Source organism: Schistocerca gregaria, chromosome 1 (genome assembly GCF_023897955.1).
Source record: "Schistocerca gregaria isolate iqSchGreg1 chromosome 1, iqSchGreg1.2, whole genome shotgun sequence".
Taxonomy (NCBI): Eukaryota; Metazoa; Arthropoda; class Insecta; order Orthoptera; family Acrididae; genus Schistocerca; species Schistocerca gregaria.
In genome coordinates, this window is record NC_064920.1 from 1,037,449,748 (window position 1) to 1,037,471,110 (window position 21,363).

General features: G+C 43.3%; 1 protein-coding gene across 2 annotated transcripts in view; it reads right to left on the reverse strand.

The window, feature by feature from the left end:
* The window catches only part of LOC126279611 (solute carrier organic anion transporter family member 74D-like), a 186,171-nt gene extending 165,656 nt beyond the window's left edge, over positions 1-20,515 (reverse strand). Inside the window, exon 1 of one of the 2 annotated variants that reach the window (XM_049979693.1) lies at positions 715-789. The gene's annotated coding sequence lies outside the window, so the exon portion shown is untranslated. Of the gene's footprint in view, positions 1-714; positions 790-20,376 lie in introns of those variants that run through there. The other variant, XM_049979692.1, reaches the window with a different exon arrangement.
* Positions 20,516-21,363: the final 848 nt, after the last annotated feature.

Below are 21,363 nucleotides of genomic sequence, written 5' to 3' on the forward strand. Positions count from 1 at the left end.
CGAACCACTTTCCAAATGCTGAGATGCGACCATTATATGGTCTATAATTTTCAGAGCGAACAAAAACATCCTTTCTCTTGCAACCGAAATCTGACCCTTGCGAGCACAGTAGTAGACGGGACTACCACGCACACGTGGGGAAGATGGGAGAAAATTCCTTCACCATGGTGAAGTTAATATCAAATATTTCGGAGTTGCCCTGAAAAGATCGACAAAAGAACGTGATCAGACTCAAAGTGAGAATTACCTAAAATCGAAACTTCCGAGGTCGATGGTGTGTGTGTGAAGTCTTATGGGGCTTAACTGCGAAGGTCATCAGTCCGTAGCCTTACACACTATTAAACCAAAATTATCCCAAGGACAAACACACACTCATGCCCAAGGGAGGACTCGAACTTCCGCCGGGACCAGCCGTAGAGGTCGATGGTCGCACATTCCATTACTAATGACAACGATGCCGACGAGATTATCTTACTTTCCCCTTTAACTCAATGAGGAGCTCATTATTGCGGAATCGCTCCGTACAGTGGGTGCACGGTAAAGAGATAGCTCGTGCAGGTGTCGTTTACCACGCGTAAGATCGAATGCATTGAGACAGGACTCGCAAGCGAGTGGTAAGAATACGGATGTGTACGCAGAGGTATCACATGTGAGCACCAACATACGTAGCGGCCCAACAGAGAGAAACGACAAAGGAGCTGGGCTGGTACTTACAGCATATCGCGGGGCTGTCAGCGGTGCTGGCAGCTGCTAACGTTTGTCAGCTGTCGCGGGCCACTGAGCGATAACAGCGCGCGCGGCCCAGATACCGAGCAGCGGCGACTGCGCCGCCCGGCTCCGACGTCTGAGTCAACAGGGGCCGAAGTCCGGCCGTCGGCAACGCCTGGCGAGGGCAGCCGCCGCTGCGTTTGTCAGCGTCAACCCTAACTCCACTAACAAAATTTTCTGATGTTGATCATGGATATTTTCTGTTTTGATATGGGACCGCCCTGGTCACAGTAGGCTCCCTGGAGAACTATAAAGGTGGCGTCAGACATGTCGCAGTCGGTGAGCACGCATCCAGTGGTAGGACGCCGAGTAGTGAAAGCGCGTTGACAGATGCTAACAGAGCAAAGATGTTGGTTTCTCGTCTTTTCTCGCACCGTCTCGGTCTTCCGTGGCACATCACAATGGGCAGATATCCGTTTTAGACGTTCTCGTGAACGATATACCACACCAACTCCGTTCACAACCGGTTCTTATCCGGTTCTTGTCTGAACAACACTCACCTGAAACTTCCTGGCAGATTGAAACTGTGTGCCGGACCGAGACTCGAACACGGGACTTTTGCCTTTCATGAGCAAGTGCTCTACCAACTGAGCTACCCAAGCACGACTTAACGCCCCATACTCACAACTTCAATTCCGCCAGTACCTCGCCTCCTCCCTTCCAAACTTCACAGAAGCTCTCCTGGGAACCTTGCAGAACTAGCACTCCTGGACGAAAGGATATTGCAGAGATGTTTCTAGGATGAAATTTTCACTCTACAGCGGAGTGTGCGCTGATATGAAACTTCCCGACAGATTAAAACTGTGTGCCGGACCGAGACTCGAACTCGCAAACATCCCCCACGCTGTGGCTAGGCCATGTCTCCGCAATGTCCTTTCTTCCAGGAGTGCTAGTTCTGCAACGTTCGCAGGAGAGCTTCTGTGAAGTTTGTAAGGTAGGAGGCGAGGTACTGGCGGAATTGAAGCTGTGAGGACGGGGCGTTGAGTCGTGCTTGGGTAGCTCAGTTGGTAGAGCACTTGCCCGCGAAAGGCAAAGGTTCCGAGTTCGTGTCTCGGTCTGGAGCACAGTTTTAATCTGCCAGGAAGTTTCGTATCAGCACACACTCCGCTGCAGAGTGAAAATTTCATTCTAGCTCATTACCTAATTATGTATTATTGAATTTATTGTCGTGAGTATGTTATCAGAATATTTGTGCAGCAAACTGTTTCATCTGAGGGTTCCGCCCCCCCTCCCGCCCCCCTTTTATGTCGCTCTTAGATATGGATAGAGGGAAAACGTGTTGTCGGCATCCCTCCATGTGAAGCTGACCTGATGCTGGAATTGTTTAACCATATATTTTGCGTAATATACATCTTTTCGCCTTTCCCAACCTTCCCATAAGAGTCGTTATCTCATGAATTTAAAAGTTTTTGGAAGGTGACTGTCAACAGCCGTCAAGTAATGTATAAAATGCGTATTTGACCATCAGCTGCTTTTATTTTAAAGCCAAATATCAACCGGTTTCACACATTATTTAAGTAATAAGTAGTGTAATGTGGTGGCTTAAACCATTTTAACCTTTATGCGTGAAGATGATCCAAGACTGAAACCGGTTGATATTTGGCTGTAAAATAAAAGCATCTGATGGTCAAATACGTGTCCTGAATTTGTCCGCCGACATCCTACAGTCTGTGTCATAACTGTTCTCAGTATAAGTTTACCATCTCTAGTGATCACTCTGCTACTAATACTGTTTAAAACGTTCAAAAATTTTGTTGTTGGTTTAATTTCCAATTCCACAAACGTTATATTCTTTTTTTAACTATTGCATGTTCGTTATCTACGTTTCTTTCCAAAAATGAGAGGTTACGAGTTTGATTACTTATTTATTGGAAGCATTATTATTCCTGTACTGTACGTATCACCTTCATTTATTCTTAGTTCATTATATAGCTTTTGTGAATAGATTGAGTTATGGATGAGAATCAGGGTCACATTAACGTTCGAAAAATCTAAGAAATGCTTTTCATAGTTCGATATTAAAAGAAAAGGAAAGCATCAGATATGGCTAAATAAAGAGGAAGAAAATTGGAAAAGCGACACCATCTGTCTTCTGATTTTTGGTTAGAAATCACAAATCTTTTGGTCTGTTATCAACAATGCTATCACCTCTAGTTACCTCATTTGCCTTAGTGTCTGTAAAAAGAGGTAAGTACACAGATAAAAAAATTCCTTGTTTATACTTCTGTATCTTATAAAATCTTGTGTATGCACGCATGGTCTCGCAGCTGTGTGAGTGAATAAAACCTACTCGGGTGCCAGCCATTCCAATGTGTTAAATATCCACTAGCTTTCAGGTAAGTGCTCCTATGGAGCATTCACCAAAAAGCTCGTGACTATTTTATCACTTGACACAGCTGGAAGGCCAAAAAATTTCGTTCTGGAATCGCATTTTCTATTAAAGTGCCATGAAGATGTGTTAACTTAATTCTTCATGCCCATGCATGAAAAGTAACAAACCATTACTATTAAAGTTAAATGCCTATAAACCCTAACATCAATGACTGTTGTGTGTATCCGAAATGTGACTAAGGATCCATTATTTTTCTGGACACAGGTTCACTATATGGTGGTAACAGCATTTCCCTCAAAGCCGTCTGAGAATGTTACAGGCACAGAGCTCTGTAAACATTTAGGAGCGCTATTACGTAACGTACAGAACACGTGAACAGTTCTGCATGAAGTAAGTAGCGACTGCATTGTTTAGCCGAGCTCGCTACATTCAGCGCCAGACCTCGTGGTATGGCATAACCTTGAGAGGCAGCTCGTCATTAAGTAGGGTTGCCATCCGTCCCGATGTATTGAGACAATCGCCGTTATGGACCTCCTTGTCTCGACTTCCGAGAACACCCAATTTTGCCCAGATTGTGTAGAATACTGTTACTAACTTGACTCAAATACTGAATTAGCGCAACATGTAAATGCTGCCTCTGTTAGTTTTACTTACGTCAACAAGTTTATGTTGACTTGGTCACCTCACAGATCGCGTTGCACGTTCGCTACTTTTTATCGAATGTGCATTCACCTTCTAGGTCCAGCGTTATCATACGAGAAAATACCAGACTTCTCTGGTAATACGGGAATAGAGCTACTTAAGCACCGCAACGCGGAAGAATCGGGCAGTTCCCATTTGAACAGCTGTTTAAAAAGACGATCATATTTTGCAAACGTAATAAGAACTACGAGTGCAAATTAGTAACGTTTGATGTGTATAGAGCGTGAAGTGTACAGTGACGTGTACTTCGATGACTAAAATGTTACTGTCGACTGTTTACCGTCTAATACACTTATTTTATCACAGCTTCCGAAAATGCTTAAGGATGGAAAGAGATTTCCGGAAAGCATTTGACACGGTGTCCCAATGCAGGCTGTTAACGAAGGCACGAGCGTATGGAATAAGTTCACAGATATGTGAGTGGCTCGAAGACTTCTTAAGCAATAGAACCCAGAATATGACGGTAGTATCTGTTCCCGAAAGAACAGTTACCCTTGATCACCACGCAGCTTTACTAGAAATGAAATGATAATTAAGTGGACACCCTAGCTGCAAACCGGCGTTGATATACTTCATTGGGGACATGTTGAAAATGTGTGCCCCGACCGGGACTCGAACCCGAGATCTCCTGCTAACATGGCAGACGCTCCATCCAGCTGAGCCACCGAGGGCACAGAGGATAGATCGCCTGCAGGAACTTATCCCTTGCACGCTCCCCGTGAGACCCACATTCCTTACATGTCCACACCACTACATTCGCAGTGCGCCTAATAGATGTGTGTCCACCATACTCATTACTCGTGGCAGATTAACCTACCAAGTCCGGTACGAGTTCGGCCATAGCGTGTGCTTTCGCACAAGAAGGTCAATGTCCGGGAAGCCGTATTTGAACTATAATATTAGGTAGTATATCAACGCCGGTTTGCGGCTAGGGTGTACATTTAATTATCATTTCCTAACCCAGTATGTTGTCCTCGACGGCGAATGTTCATCAGAGACAAGAGTATAGTCAGGAGAGCCCCAGGGAAGAGTGGCAGGACCGCTGTTGTTCCCTACATACATAAATGATTTGAGCGAAAAGGTGGGCAGCAATCGGCGATTGGTAGCTGATGATGCTGTGGTGTACGATAAGGCGTCAAAGTTGAGTGACTGTAGGAAGATTCAAGACGACTTAGACAAAATTTCCAGTTGATGTGATGAATGGCAGCTACCTCTAAATGTGGAAAAATATAAGTTAATGCGGATGAATAGGAAGAACAAACCTGTAATGTTCGGTTACAGTATTGCTGGTGACCTGCTTGACACAGTCATGTCGTTTAAATATCTGGGAGTAACGTTGAAAAGGTATATGAAATGGAACGAGCGTGTGAGAGCTATGCTAGAGGAGGCGAATTGTCCACTTCGGTTTATTGGGAGTATTTTAGGAAAGAGTGGTTCACTTGTTAAAAGATACCGCATACAGCACCATAGTGCGACCTATTTTTGAGCACTGCTCGAGTGTTTGGTATCCACTAACATAAGGACATCACACACATCCATGCCCGAGGCAGGATTCGAAGCTGCGATCGTAGCGGTCGCGCGGTTCCAGACTGAAGCGTCTAGAATCGCTCGGTCACACCGGCCGGCTCTGTCAGAAAAGAACTTGGAAGAATAATGGAACGGTATGGACAGTGTCTTGAAAGAGGATATTCGATGAACGTCGACAATAGCAAAACGAGGGTGATGGAATGTAGTCGAATGCTGAGGGTATTAGATTGGGAAATTAGACACTTAAAGTTGGAGATGAATTTGCTATTTGGGCGGAAAAGTAACTGAGCATGATCGAAGCAGAAAGGGTATAAAACATAGACTGGCAAATTGCAAGGAAAGCGTTTCTGAAGAAGGGAAATTTGTTAACATCGAGTATAGATTTAAGTTAAGGAAAGAAAGCATTTATATGGAGTGTAGCCATCTTTGAATGTGCAACATGGACGATAAACAGTTTAGACAAGAAGGGAATAGAGGCTTTTGAAATATGGTGCTGCAGAAGCATGCTGAAGACTAGATGGGTAGATCACGTAACTAACGAGGAGGTACTGAAGAAACTTGGGGAGACGAGGAATTTGTGGCACAGCTTGACTAGAAGAAGGGATCTGTTGGTAGGATACGTTCTGAGGGATCACCTATTTAGTACTGGAGGGAAGCGTAAAAATCGTAGAGGGAGACCAAGAGATGAATACACTAAGCAGATTCAGAAGGATGTAGGTTGCTGTAGTTACTCTGAGATGAAGAGGCTTGCACAGGATATAGTAGCATGGAGAGCTGCTTCAAACCAGTCTTTGGACTGAAGACTAAAACAAAAACAACATTAGTAAACTGGCTTCATGGGAGTGAGAAGCTGAACGACTTTTCAGAACACCTGAACTCAATCCACCCTAATATTTATTTCACGGTGCTAGTGGTAAAGAGTGGCTGTCTTCTCTTCCTTGATGTGTTTGTCAGAAGGAAGGTTGACGACACGTTGGGACTTGCCGTTTCTAGGAAGCCCCCTCACATTGCCTTGTATCTGCAGGCTGATAGTTGTCGCCATCTGACTCAACGTTGAGGAGTACTTTGCACCTAAGGTGACAGGACCCTTGTCATCTCGCACTCTGATAGTTTGTCAGCTGAGTTAGCCCGTCTCGAAGTCACATTTCGTCAGAATGTTTACAGGAAAGACAGTTCAGCCATGCGTTGCGCTATCGATCAAATGCTCACTGGTTGAGTGATGATAACATCTATTGTCACCAAAGTCTACGGGCTGGGGTTGGGTTGTTTGGGGAAGGAAACCAGACAGAGAGGTCATCGGTCTCACCGGATTAGGCAAGGACGGGGAAGGAAATCGGCTGTGCCCTTTCAAAGGAACCATCCCGGCATTTGCCTGTAGCGGGAAACCTGAATCAGGATGGCCGGACGCGGGATTGAACCGTCGTCCTCCCGAATGCGAGTCCAGTGTGCTAGCCACTGCGCCACCTCGCTCGGTTATCAAAGTCTACGGCCTTACAGCCTTACGCAGGGAGCATTTCTAACAGGATTGGTCGTATTTTGCGGAAATATGATGTGAAGTGTGTTTTTCGACCACCATCTAAGATCATGATCTATTCAGGTAAGGCGGTTGGCTACCGTATCCCTTGCAGTTGTGGCGTACCAAAAAATGGTTCTGAGCACTATGGGACTCAACTGCTGTGGTCATTAGTCCCCTAGAACTTAGAACTACTTAAACCTAACTAACCTAGGGACATCACACACATCCATTCCCGAGGCAGGATTCGAACCTGCGACCGTAGCAGCCACACGGTTCCGGACTGCGCGCCTAGAACCGCGAGAGTGGCGTACCATATATTGATCAGACTATCAGGATTGTGGAGGACCGCTGTACTGAACATAAACGTTACACACCCAACAGCCGAGCAAATTGAGGAAGTTGCCGAAATTAAATTAGTAAGTAACCTTACAAAAAGAGAAAGTGGTTTTTGTTTTGATTCTCCCTTCTCGAAAAAACAGAGGGACAGAGTTAATGCTACCTTACCAGTTGTTACTAATTTCACTATCGACGACTTCTGATGTCGGTCGTCTTTGGTTTGTGATGGTACCAGTATTTACAGTGTCTGTGGGTGTCATCTTCCCGCAATTTCTCTAAAAACAGAGGTTTCAAAATCCTTTGCAAAGCGCTTACTTGCTGCAGTTAGATCTAGAAAATGAAATAGTTTAGTGCTCCTGGCAAAACATCGGCGGTTGTCGATGGCGCCACCCGGCTATATTCCCGAGAGTTATTTGAACATTGTGTACGCCGGGAGAAACTCGGGTCTAAGTGAGCATTATTTCGGTCACCTGCCCCCTTTCGTTCTTGATGCTTTCTACGACAGGGGAAACAGGGTAATCGTGTTACAAGACCAGAATCATGCTACAGTGGTTTAAGAATATGAAAGAGAACTCACATTGATGTCTTGGCCACCATGTTCACCTCACCTGCATCCTACGGAGCACACATGGCATACTGACGTGCGCCAGCTCCGCTTCTACATACCACTTCACCATAATTTACGGAAACTGCGAGAACTCTCGTATAGATGACTGGTTCCGCAAATCACCGGAAAACTCCCAAGGATTGTCGAGGCCTTGGCACGCAGAGCCATTGATGTATTGCGTGCGAAAAGTGGATCAACACACTTGTAAGCGAGTCGTCATACAGTTTTTTTTCATCAATGTGTTTTTGCAATATTTAAGCCCAAACACGACGCTGTTCTGTCGAATCCATCATGCAACAGTTGATTATTTCTTTGGTTTATGCGATACAGTTGCATATTTCAACGGCTATAGATGTATTGTTACCATCAAACTTACGTTCTCAATGGTGTCCTTCCATCTGCCAATCACGTAACCCATTTTCTAATCACTTCACGTAACCTACATTTAATTTTTGACCTTAACGGCGTTAATTAAGCCAAAACATTTATTTATAATTTCGACATAATTCGACGTAATGTCTTTGCTTAATTTTGTGTACTTGTCTTATATATTCTTCACTTCCTTCATCAGCCGATAAATCTTAGCGTTTCCTTAATGACCCATTTTGTTCGTTTTGCCTCTGGTTTCAAATTTCTGTAAGGGATCTATATTCGGCCCACGCTGCTGATTGTCTAGGCTGAGTATTTTGTAGTAGATGTCGTCATGTCTCATACAGAATGAATACTTTCTGTTATGAGTCACTTTTTAGGCACTGTTTGCTTGTACTAAACATTTGACATCAATGCAAAAGCCGTGATCGGCCATGGAATGAATAAGAAACTTATAAAATAGAAACCAGCCAATAGCAAAACGTTAATAGGCATTAACAACAAACTAAATAGCAACCAAGGAACAATACCCCAAGCAGAGAAGGCAGCAAGTAAGTTCTTAATCCTCAAAGATGTTGTAATGTCATACTACCTCTCCTCAAGCTGCATTCACAGGTATATGGACAATAAATGTTTTAACCATGAGAAAAAAGACCGTTCGATTTACTGTTCTTGGAAACGTTCACTACAATCACTGTTCATTAGCACCTGCAATTTCTTGTGCAAAGATGAAGCTGGGGTACACTAGCAATAAACAGTCGCACTTCTGATATATATTAAAAATTATGAAGACTATACACGTTTTATACATCAATAATACTCAGATATGATGTCCTTCACATATTCAACACGTCTTCCGTCTCCATTACCGTGAACCATTCGCCTATGTTACATCATATGCTAATGGTAACGTAAATGGACTGGACTCCAGTGTTACAGTATAAGTGATTTTCTCCCATCGGAAGATATTCGTTGCTGTAGACTGATGTATTCCTTAATGCTGCTTATTGGTAATACTCGCTAATCATCATGATTAATAAGTTTTTTTATCCGAGTTTGCGAAATGAATTTGTTTCTCGCATTTCGCTATCTGCAAATTACTATGTTTATTTCCTTTTTTATTATTATTTCATGTCCCGGGTATGCTTTGGCACCAATGTGACATCTTTTTTGGGTCTCATATTCCTGTGAAAATGAACATTTTTAAACCCTCTCGAATATTATCTTAGAGCCAAACTACTACACTGACGCAAAAAAAAAAAAAAAAAGAAAAAATCGAAACACCAAGAAGGAACTGTGTGACATAAACAAAAGTTGTTAGGCATGTTTCTAGATCTGAAAGATGTTATTTACTCCAATTTCGCCCTTGTCACATAAGAGTGACGCTAATAGCGCTTCTATGAGGACACAAATCGGATTTATTTTAAATATAATCCGTAACGGTCGTGAGCATTAGTTTCCTTTGGACGTGTTGAGATGATGTCAGTCAAGAATGCCTTTAAGACGGCAAAGACACAATTACCAACAACTCACTGAGTTAGAACGAAGCCACGTAATGGGGCTACGAGAAGCTGGATGCTCCTTCTGCGATAACGCAGAAAGTCTGGGTGGAATGCAGCCACTGTACATAACTGCTGGCAGTGATGGTCATGGAAATGTATGGTCGCAAGAAGACCGGGCTCCGGATGGCCACGTGACACTACCGCGACCGGCCGCTTTGTGGCCTAGCGGTTCTAGGCGCTTCAGTTCGGAACCGCGCTGCTACTACGGTCGCAGGTTCGAATCCTGCCTCGTGCATGGATGTGTGTGATGTCCTTAGGTTAGTTAGGTTTAAGTAGTTCTAATTCTAGGGGACTGATGACCTCAGACGTTAAGTCCCATGGTGCTTAGAGCCATTTTTTGAACACTACCGCGAAGGAAGACTATCGTGTCTTCGTATGGCTCTGGCACATCGTATCGCATCTACAGCACCAGCATTAGCAGCACTTGTAACGACAGTGACACAACGAACTGTTAAAAATCCGTTACTTAAAGGGCAGCTCCGAGCCAGTGGCCCTGTAGCGTGTTTCCCACTGACCCCAGACCACCACCATTTACGACCTCAGTGATGTAGAGTTCATTGGAGGTCTGACGTGTTTTCTAATGAAAGTAGGTTCTACTTCGGTGCCAGTGATAACCATGTGTTGGTTAGAAGGATGCCAGTTGAGAGACAGCAACCAACGTGCCTGCGCGCTAGACCGGCAGGCATGAAACAAGCTGACATTCGGCGCATGTACAACGGAATTAGTGCATGTTTGCATTCGACATTTTGGCTGTTAAGCCGGTTATTAATGTACCAGCATTTCACATTTGTATTGGCATATCTCGCGCTTAGTGCAGTGTCAATCACGTGCATATTTTAACTAGACAAATGTACTCCCGTAATTTCATTACTCTGCAATAATTATTTTTTGTGTTGCAATTTTTTTGGTCAGGTATAACTGGCGTTAAGTTTAGCCATGTTTTTATTCCTATACTAGCTGCAATGTACGAGGTTGTCTGGATCAGAATACGTCGCACGGTTCATAGGATGAGGACCGTTCTCCCTTTCAGAAAATATACACAGAGGCATATTCAGTTAAACGTAAGATGGATGTATTGCAAATTAATTAACCAACGATGTGATAAAATACGAGTATTATTTAAATAAAACATGTAGGAATCAAAAGCTACTTAATTTAATAAGAAACTTAATTTTTATTGTATGTACATATTATATTTTCATTTTTTCACTGTGCTTGCTTATACATTAGATTTATAAATGTATTTTTCGGACTACAAATGATCAAATTTCGACGGGATCCATCTCGTGAGAAAGGGGTGTAGAACTGGCCGTGCGAAAAACATGATCCCTTTAAGTTAACGCCACAATATCGGAGTGTTTGGCCATGTGTTTTTTTATTTTTTTTAAGTAACTTTATTCTTCAATACAAGATACAAAAGAAGTCCACCACCTAATACATTAGTGGGTCCTACTTGATACTAACACAATTATTGCTACTGCACTTTTTGTTCTATGAATGTCAGTACTATTACTCTTGCTTTGTTGATAGTAGTCCTGTAAGCCAATTATAATGGAAATTGCTATCTCCTTAAACTGAAATCCGGCTGTATTAAAAATATTCGCGGTGTAAATATCGTCTGCCCTTTATCTTTGCCAGTCATGAGGCTTCGATGATATTATTGTGCGGTTGTTTGATGCAGAGCCTTGTTTCGTTACACAGTTTCGGCGAATCTAGATTCTGCAGTAAAACTTTCGAACTTGTTCGATCTCGGAACTTGAAGAAATTTCGCTCGAATTTAGTCATTCACATCGTCGAGTAAGGAAATATAAAACTTCTTGAATATGAGAGATTAAATTTTTGTACTTGCTAGAAAATTCTAAGACCATTTTTAGACGTTGTTCATAAACACAGTGTGTGAGAAAACGTTTTTTGCCACTCACACTCACCCACTTCCAACCACCGCGACCTAATTCCCTTACTAGTGGCAGGAAATCAAGGACTATCTACCACCACAACCGGCAGTCGGTGGCAGTGTGTGGTCCTAGAGAAGAATGCCTTACATGTGCAATGACGTTGCCAAAAAATATTCAAGGAGAAATATTGCTTTATTGCTATTGAACGTTGCTATATCGAATTACTGTAGTGTGGCAGCATTTTTATTCTCGTTTGGGAGATGTTTATATGGGACGAAATGAGGACTGTGATAGGTTTGCCATTGTCTCTTACCAGTGAACGACACATAAATCTGCTGTCCGATCAAGTGCGTCCTTTCGTTCATCGAAGGGAATCTGGATGCGACTTTTGCCATCAATCGGTTTTGAATTGAGTTACAATGGCTCGAGGAACTCTTCCACGGATATGAGCATGCTTCGGCGGCTCATCACAGCCAAACTACACATCACTTACACTGAGCATACCTAGAAAACCATGCATCAATTCGTACGACACTTCGGCACAGCCTCAGACTCTCATAGTGAACTGAGGGCTACTATTAAATAATCATAGTTCAGACTGGTTCCCCAAGGTTTTCGATTTCTGGTGTCATAAATGCTACGGCGGACCACCGTCATTTTTTAGACGAGTCTGTATGCTGCGTACAGCATCACGATAGACGTAGCCGTGTGTAGAGGATGCTATTTTAAGTGATTAATATTGCAAGATAACAATCCCAAATAAAGCAGGTGTTGACAGTTATGAATTTTTTTTACCGAACTCTCAGTTTAATAAGTCACGGCTGCAAAATCAGATCAGTTTGGATTCCGTGGAAATGTTGGAACACGTGAGGTAATACTTATCCTACCACTTACCTTAGAAGATAGATTAAGGAAAGGGAAACCTACGTTTCTAGCATTTGTGGACTTAGAGAAAGCTTTTGATAATGTTGACTGGAATATACTCTTTCAAATTCTGAAGGTGGCAGGGCTAAAAAACAGGGAGCGAAAGGATATTTACAGTTTGTACAGAAACCAGATGGCAGCTATAAGAGCTGAGGGGCATGAAAGGGAAGCAGTGGTTGGGAAGGAAGTGAGACAGGGTTGTAGCCTATCCCCAATGTTATTAAATCTGTATATTGAGCAAGCAGTAAAGGAACACGAGAAAAATTTGGAGTAGAAATAAAAATCAGTGGAGAAGAAATAAAAACTTTGAGATTTGACGATGACTTTGTAAAGGACCTGGAAGAGCAGTTGAACGTAATGGACAGTGTCTTGAAAGAAGAAATAACTGATTATGGTTGAAGTAGAGAGGATATAGAATGTAGGCTGGCAACGGCGAGGAAAGCGTTTCTGAAGAAGAGAAATTTGTCAGTACTGAGTATAGATTTAAATGTCAGGAAGTCGTTTCTAAAAATATTTGTGTGGAGTGTAGCCATGTATTGAAGTGAAACATGGACGACAAATAGTTTAGACAAGAAGAGAACAGAAGCTTTCGAAATGTGTTGCTACAGAAGAGTACTGAAGATTAGATGGATAGATCATATAACTAATGAAGAGGTATTGAATAGAATTGGGGAGAAGAGAAATTTGTGCCCCCACTTCACTAGAACAAGGGATGGGTTGGCGGAACATGTTCTGATGCATCAAGGGATACCCAAGTTAGTATTGGAGGGAAGCATGGAGGGTAAAAATCGTAGAGGGATACCAAGAGATGAATACACTAAGCAGATTCAGAAGGATGTAGGTTGCAGTAGGTACTGAAAGATGAAGAAGCTTGCACAGAGTAGAGTAGCATGGAGAATCGCATTAAACCACTCTCTGGACTGAAGAGCACAGCAACCACAATAACGGGTTAATGTTAGCGCGAGATAAACCACTGCAAATGTGATTGCTGATACATTGATAGTCTGTGTAACAGCCGGAATGTTGAATGAAAGGATGTAAACGTGCGTTCATTGTGTTGTACAGGTGCCGGATGTCAGTTTGTGGTATACACTTCCATGACTGTTGCCCTTGGTAGGTCAATACAGGGACGATTAATGCTGTTGGATGACGCTGGAGTTGTCCGATGATGTGTCATATGTGCTCAATTGGAGACAGATCTGATGATAGAGCATGCCAATTCAACACGTCAACACTCTGTGGAGCATGTTGGGTTAGAACATCGGTTTGAGGGCGAGTGTTGTCATCTTGGAAAAGACCACCTGGAATGCTTTTCATGAATGGCAGCACAAAAGGCCGAATCACCAGACTAAAGTACAAATTAGCAGTCAGAGTGTGTGGGGTAGCCAAGCCAGTGCTCCTGAGGTCATACGAAATCGCACTTCAGACCATAACTTTGAGTGGGGTAGGCACAGTGTGTCCAGCACGGAGACAGTGTGTCCAACGAAAACACGGCCCCTGCTCTCCAATGAGCTCTCGCTTGAAACCACGGAAGTCGCAAAAGGCGGTTATTTGGGGTCAGTGGAATGCACGCTACAGGGCGTCTGAATCGGTCCTGTCTTTGAAGTAAATGAAATGTCGTGTGGCTAGGGCCTCCCTTCGGGTGGACCGTTCGCCTGGTGCAGGTCTTTCGAGTTGACGCCACTTCGGCGACCTGCGAGTCGATGGGGATGAAATGATGATGATTAGGACAACACCCAGTCCCTGAGCGGAGAAAATCTCCGACCCAGCCGGGAATCGAACCCGGGACCTTAGGACTGACATTTTTTTAAAATCTCATTTTGTTCGCTTTTGTTCGCTGCATCTGCTCGGGGCGGGCGTCGTAAGACATCCGTTTAAGTCCGTTGTTGATCAATTACCTCAGTTTTTTTTATTACAGAGGACAGCTAACCCTCTGACCGAACACGCTGAGCTACCGTGCCGGAGTATTCCGTCACGCTGACCACTCAGCTACCGGGGCCAGACGTCTTTGAAGTAAACGATTTGTAACAGTTCGTTGCGTCACTGTGGTGCCAGTTGCTGCTCAGATTGCTGCTGCACGTGCAGTACGACGCGTCAGAGCCATATGCCGTACACAATGGTCTTTCCACTCGGTAGTGACAAGACCGTCTTCATCCCGATCTTCCTGCTGCAACAACAACGACTCTGTACAGTTGTACATGTAAGTAATTCTTTTCATCTGATTTTGCGATGAACTTGTGTAATTGATGTTCTGATTTCATTTCTTTTTGTTTCATGCCATTATGTTAAGAAAACTGCAAATATCAGTTTCAATGTGAATATTAATGTTTATGTCAAATGTCAAGTAATATTGTAATTGAATTGAAATGTAACAAATGTTTTCTGTTGTAAGATGTTTAAAATTGTAACTGTGTGTCTGGTCCATACGTAGGCAATGTGTTAGGATATGTGGAATGCTAAACCTCGGGTGAATACCCGGTCTGTCAGGGAGCGGTAAAAGGTGGATGGCAGGCGAGCGCGGAAAAAGGCGCGCGGGCACTGCACGGCACAACGGGCTCAGTAGTAGTTGGAGTTTGGCACTGGTTTGAGCAGCACCTTCTGGAGCGAGGAGGCTCTCCTGGAAGACGTAGCTTCACTGAGCCCCGGGTATGCCGTTCCAACATCCACACAGCATGGCAAAATTCCATAGGCACTAAATGGAAAAGTATTGCCACGCTAAGAAGAATTAAAGTGCTGATACGTCAAGATCCATAGCTGTGGTTGTATGTGTGCTCTGTGCCCCGCCATCTTGCCGCCTGCCAACCGCCGCATCGATACTATCAGGTTGAAAATTTTAGTACTGTACTCATATGGAATAGAGAGTGAACTGTGTTTGTTTGGTGCAATAATAACCTAAATTTTACTAGAACTTTTCCATTATTTAGTTATCCTCACAACCAACCTAGATACGGTCCTTTCCAAACGTTGTGTAATCCGAGTGTCCCGAAATGAAAATTAAAAATTGTGTTAATAATAATTATTATTTGCAGAACTACCTATATTAGAATGGTGTTTAAAGAAATGTTTTGTTAATGAACCAGTAAATGAATAGTGATAGTCTAACGAAGTCCAAAGATAACTTTAGTATTGATATAGTAATGAAGTTTATTATTTCGAGACAGATTTAAAGGCATTTAAATGAGCAGTAAATAAGATGAAAAGAGTAGTAACTTATATACTGGAAATCTTGAATGACTAATAAATTCAGTAATAATTTTTTTTAAATACAGCGATCATAACAGTTTCAGGGTTCCCCTTCATTCATTTGAATTCTGAAGTGTGCTAAATTGGTTTGACCAGCAAAAGTTAAATTTATCAGTGTTTTATCTTTATCAAAACTGACATTTTGTGTGTGGTATGAAAGTACAATTTCTAGGGTAACCTATGCCCGATTTTAATCAGATTAATAGACGGTATAATGTTTTGTAGTAAACATTATAGTGTAGTGTTATGTATTCATGATTTTCCATATCAGTACCGAACGTGAATCTACCAGTTAATAGATTTTCTGGTTCTAAGATTCTACTATAGTATGCAGTGTTACAACTTGTTGTTTTGCATGAATATATACCAACTTGGACACGGAAGAAACTCAGTTAATGCCTAATTAGGCTGGCGACCGTATTATTGTCACATTGGTAGCATCTTCTGGTTTGCTTTTGATCCATCCTGACGTGTAATTGCATTTCTAACTTGCTTGAGGGATCATTGTTATTACAGAGTAGATGTAAGTCTGATTTGCCACCATTCAGGTACACGCGGTCGATATCTATGCGAAAATCCTTTCTCATAAGGTGAATCTCGCTCACTTACCATCGCACAGGCTTTAGCGAGTACTGTGGCAGGGATTACACTGCGACTGTAAATTCTGAAATTCTGGTCACCACCGCTGCCAGCAACCACGTACAATGGTTACATTCTTGATATGTGTTTCGGCAATATTGCAAAAGGCGCCTCCAATTTCTTGTAGCCCTATTACACGACCTCGTTCAGACTCAGTGAAGGCTTGATAGCGGCTACTTTACTAACGCTCACGACCGTTACAGCGTGTATTTAAAGCAAACCGGATTTGGATTATCATAGTGGCGCTACTAGAGTCAATCTTACACGAATGGCGCGAAATTAGAGCAGACGTCATCTTTCAGATGTCGCACAACCCCTTCCTGGTGTTGCGATTTTTTTCCTTCAGTGTATTTGAACAAAGTAACGCCAGACCGCATGTTGTTTCAGCTGTTCTGATCGATATGGATACAGGAGATGTTCGAATGGCGCACTGACTTCCATGTTCTGCAGATCCTTCACCCACTGCAATTGGTCGTGAGTTGCTGAGGGACTGGCCTGCCGCCTCTCACCTGACTGTATGATTCATGAACTCAGGCAAAAAGCTGCAGTAGAATGGGACGACGTACCATTATCTGTTATCCAAGCTCACTCCAATCAGAATTCCACACGCGTTGGAGCCGTTGTTGCTGCCAGAGGTGGCATCTCCGGTTACTAAATGGCGCCCCTTTTTATCCTCATATCACCTACAAATATAATAATGTGTTCTTTCTTCTATACTGTACACGCACAACACGTGTGCACGTCCCGTATTGATTTCTGCAGGTATTCCACACAGTCCTGCTTGTCTGTTAGCACTGAGCACTATACGCAAACGCTGCTGTTCTCGGCGGTTCAGTGTAGGCCATCAGGCAATGTGTTGTTCGTGGTTAAAGGTAACGCCTGAAATATATTCTCGGCACACTCTTGACACTGTGGATCTCGGAATACTGATTTCCCTAACGATTTCTGAAATGAAATTTCCTGTCCGTCTTTCGCGAACTACCACTCCACGTTTAAAGGCTGTTAATTCACGTCGTGCAGCCATACTCACGCAGGAGAAACCTTTCCACAAGAATTAATTGAGGACAAATGGCAACTCCTTTTGTACCATATGCACACGATGCTGTCGCCATCTGTATATGAGCACATCGCTGTCCCTTGACTTTCGTCAGCTCAGTGTGTAACGTAGTTTCTACCTTTCAAATGCTTCATGAAATCAATGAATTATATTTACTCGTGGCCTACAGCATACACTTGCAAACCTCTGCAATTTGTAACAGTCGCTCGCGGTTTGGGCGCACACATGCCAGCCATGCCATTATTTAACTTAAGCTAGTTTAGAATCAACTATTTGTGCAGTTATTTGACTCTGCGTACGGCTTTGGTAGGTATAACAACCATTTTCTTCTGGTACTAACAGTTACAGCCATAGAGGACCCACTGGGATAGACGACACCGCTAAACTCTCGCTTCCGGGATACGGGGAACCGAGCCTGCCGCGAGTGGAATCCACCTCTCTTATTAACAACGAGGGCTGGAGAGCTAGCCAACCTGTATGTAATTTTTGGTGGTTTCCCACATCCTTCTAGGTAAATGAAGGGCTGATTCCCAAGTCCCAACTCGGGTACAAAGTATGCAAATTACTCGAAAATGTTACCAAACGTCAACATGAGGTCTGCATTAGATGCAGATAGATGGGGTACACACATTCTTTACCGGGGGGGGGGGGGGGGGAGGGGAGGGGAGTAGCGCTGTTAGGAATGGTATCTGACCACCAAGTGTCACTGACACATACATCAAAATCCGAAATAACAATGTCGGCCCCTAGAAAAACGGGAAAAAGACTTCGGGGAAAGAAATAAAGCACCCTACAGACACATAGGACGTTTCTCCCTTCCGGTTTTCAAGAATCCCTGTCCTGACCAACTCCTGTTCCCTCCATCACTAACTTGTTTTGGCAGGTCTTCTAATGGTCTCTCTCTCTTCTTATTATTATCATCTCCTATAGTTTCCCATTCCCATACTCTACTTGGCAAACGATTTTAGATCAGTCTCCTTATACGGCCATATCACTTCAGCTTACGGTTCTGTTTCTTTACGCGCATCGTTTTATATTCTCACCACCCTTTTTCATCAATTTGTCTTTGTTTGCAGTCTCGATATTCGGCAACTTCTTGTTATTAAATCAGTTCATATGGTTGCCAATCTTCGTTGCTCCTTTTGCGTCTTTGTCAATATTTATCCTTCACAGTGTATGATAGTCCCTTTCAATCTTTTCTTGTCGCCTTCGTAATTGTTTACGACAGTAAAACGGAACCCATTTGAATTTTATTTAATGTTTCCTGAGGTATCCTTAGACAGATTTCGTTCTTATTACGTCCCTCTTTAGAAAGTAATACGTTGTAATACTTGTATTCCTCTCAGCTGATAGTTCCTTGTTTTATTTCAGTATCAGTATTCTGCTGTCCACCTGTCGCACATTTTGTTTCGGTGAAAGTTACTCTGGGTCTCGCCTTGTCATATAGAAACGAAACCCAGTCCGAGCAGTCTTCGGAAGGTCCAACAGTACCTACAGACCGCCGTGTCATCCTCAACCGATAGGCGCCACTGGAAGCGGATAAGGAGGCGCATGTGGTCCACAAACTGACCCCCTTTACCCCATCCCTCCCTCCAACCCCGGCCGTTGTCATATTTCTTGGCCAGAGCCGCTACTTCTCATTTAAGTAGCTCCTCAACTGGCCACACAAGGGCTGAGTGCACCCCGCTTGCCAACACCGCTCGGCAGACCCGTACAATCACCCATTCAAGTGCTAGACAAGCCGAACAGCTCTTAAATTCTGTGATCTGACGGTAACGGTTGTTACCACTGCGGCAAAGCCGTTTTCGATAAATTTCTTATGAAATATTGTGTCATAGTATTCAGTTGCTAAGACAGCCTGCAAAAGTAGCCAAGTATATAAAAAAATCATCTTCTATCTTCATTCACGTTCTCCTACACTTCCAGAATTAACGAAAAGTTGTAGCTGAGTAAATTTAAAAATATCAAGAACCAGAAAAGAGATAATAGCACCCCCAAACTTGTTTCACATTTTCAGTGAAATTATTTTACAATGAAACATAGCGCTTGTCTGAAGTTAAGGTTTCGTTTTCGCTACAGTGTTTTGAATTTGTAATACGGCATTAATTTACATGTAGAAGTATTGTTATATTATGTATAGTGAAACATAAGAGACAAAATATTCTGTGGCCATTGAATCATTCTAAACAGAGACACAGCTGTAATTCAGCTCGAGTCGAAAGTACATGTGACAACAGTCCGATACGACTTTCAGTTATCTACAGAATGACGAGGAACAGGAGGAGGAAGCTGAGATGTGACAGTAAATAAGCATAGGGTGCTGGCGGTCTAGCCAAGAAATCAGCAAATGCTGTACATGGATGGGCACCTAAAGTAGTTAATACACAGGATTAGTAATAAATAGGATAAGCAACATTATTTCTCTACTAACAACCATTTGTGTGTGTGTGTGTGTGTGTGTGTGTGTGTGTGTGACTGGCGGTCAACGGCTCGAAGAAACTATTCCGAGGTATTCACCGTCAGTCACATTCGGTGATGGTACTAACAAATCTCTCCTCTATCATATCTTCTTTGTATACTCTTCTTAAAAACAACAGAATTTATTTATATTTCGACCTTAAATTATTGTTATTTTGAAAAGTATCATTCTTTGTAAATGTTGTAGATAAAATAAAACAAAGGAAACCTCTAAAAAGATGAAAAACGAAAATTGTAAGATGTACGACCTGTTTTAAACATCAGGTAACAGGTCTATAATTTGGCAATAAATAAATAAAAATAAATAAATATCTACAGAAACAATCAAAATGGTATGCGCCCCAAGGTCCTCAGTATTTCATCGAGAGTGTCATGAAATGATGCCAGCAAGTAATTTGTATTTGTGAATGGTAACACTTACCAGAAAAAACCTAAGCTTCACCGTTCTCAGTGGACAGGATAAATGCCACACCAGTGACTCGGGATGACGCAGCGCAACGAGGCACCTGTAGCGCTTTTAACCCAGAGGCCCAGACGCAGCCGAGCACGTGGGCCACGAGGAGGCGTGCGGCCGGTGGGCTACTGAGGTTCCCCGGCGAGGAGCCGGCGAGATGAACCCGGGCTCCTGCGGTTCCGCGAATTACTCCCACCATCTGCACGGCCACTACTTCCCCCCACTCCTCCTCCCTGACAGCTGCGGGAAGCGAGAGCGGGCATGAGCTCCCATCAGATGTGCTCCGACCTGCGATGCTGGGGCGTCACTGTTGCCTACGTGGAGCTACTGACGTCACTGCTGTTGCTGGCGCGGTGTTACTGACGTCTCTCCTGCCGCTGCAGTGACGCTTCTTTCCCCATGCGTCGTCTGAGTGAGGATATTTTGCACCTTAGAGGCCACGAGGCAGCAGGAAATCCCCGGTGAATTCCGGACGCACATGTTGGCGCCGGTACTGGCGGAAGCAAGCGGTGAAAAGCGGATATCTGCCAGGATTCAGGGCAAGCGAAACTGCCAAAGCTTTTGCACCAGAGTGTGGCAACAGAAGTGGAAGAAAGTGGGCTTTAAGACAGTGAACTTATATGAGGTACTTCTTAGGTCACTGACACAACCATTCTTTAGACAAATACAGGAAGACTTGTAAAAAAAGGGCACCGTCAACCTTGCACAATGAAACTGCCAACGACTACTCATTGTTAGCCTTTCTGAATATGGCGCATCAATGAAAAAGAGAGATGGTTGAACTGCAATTGCGTCAAGATAGGTTTAACAACTATTCTCCTATCATGAAATTCGGCGATTAACGAGAGACACCTGAATCAACTGTGTTCCTTTACGTACTGTAGTAACATGTAAAGTGATCAATGGTGGCTCGGACATGGAGCAATAAGCATATTTAGACTTTCATCCTCTAAT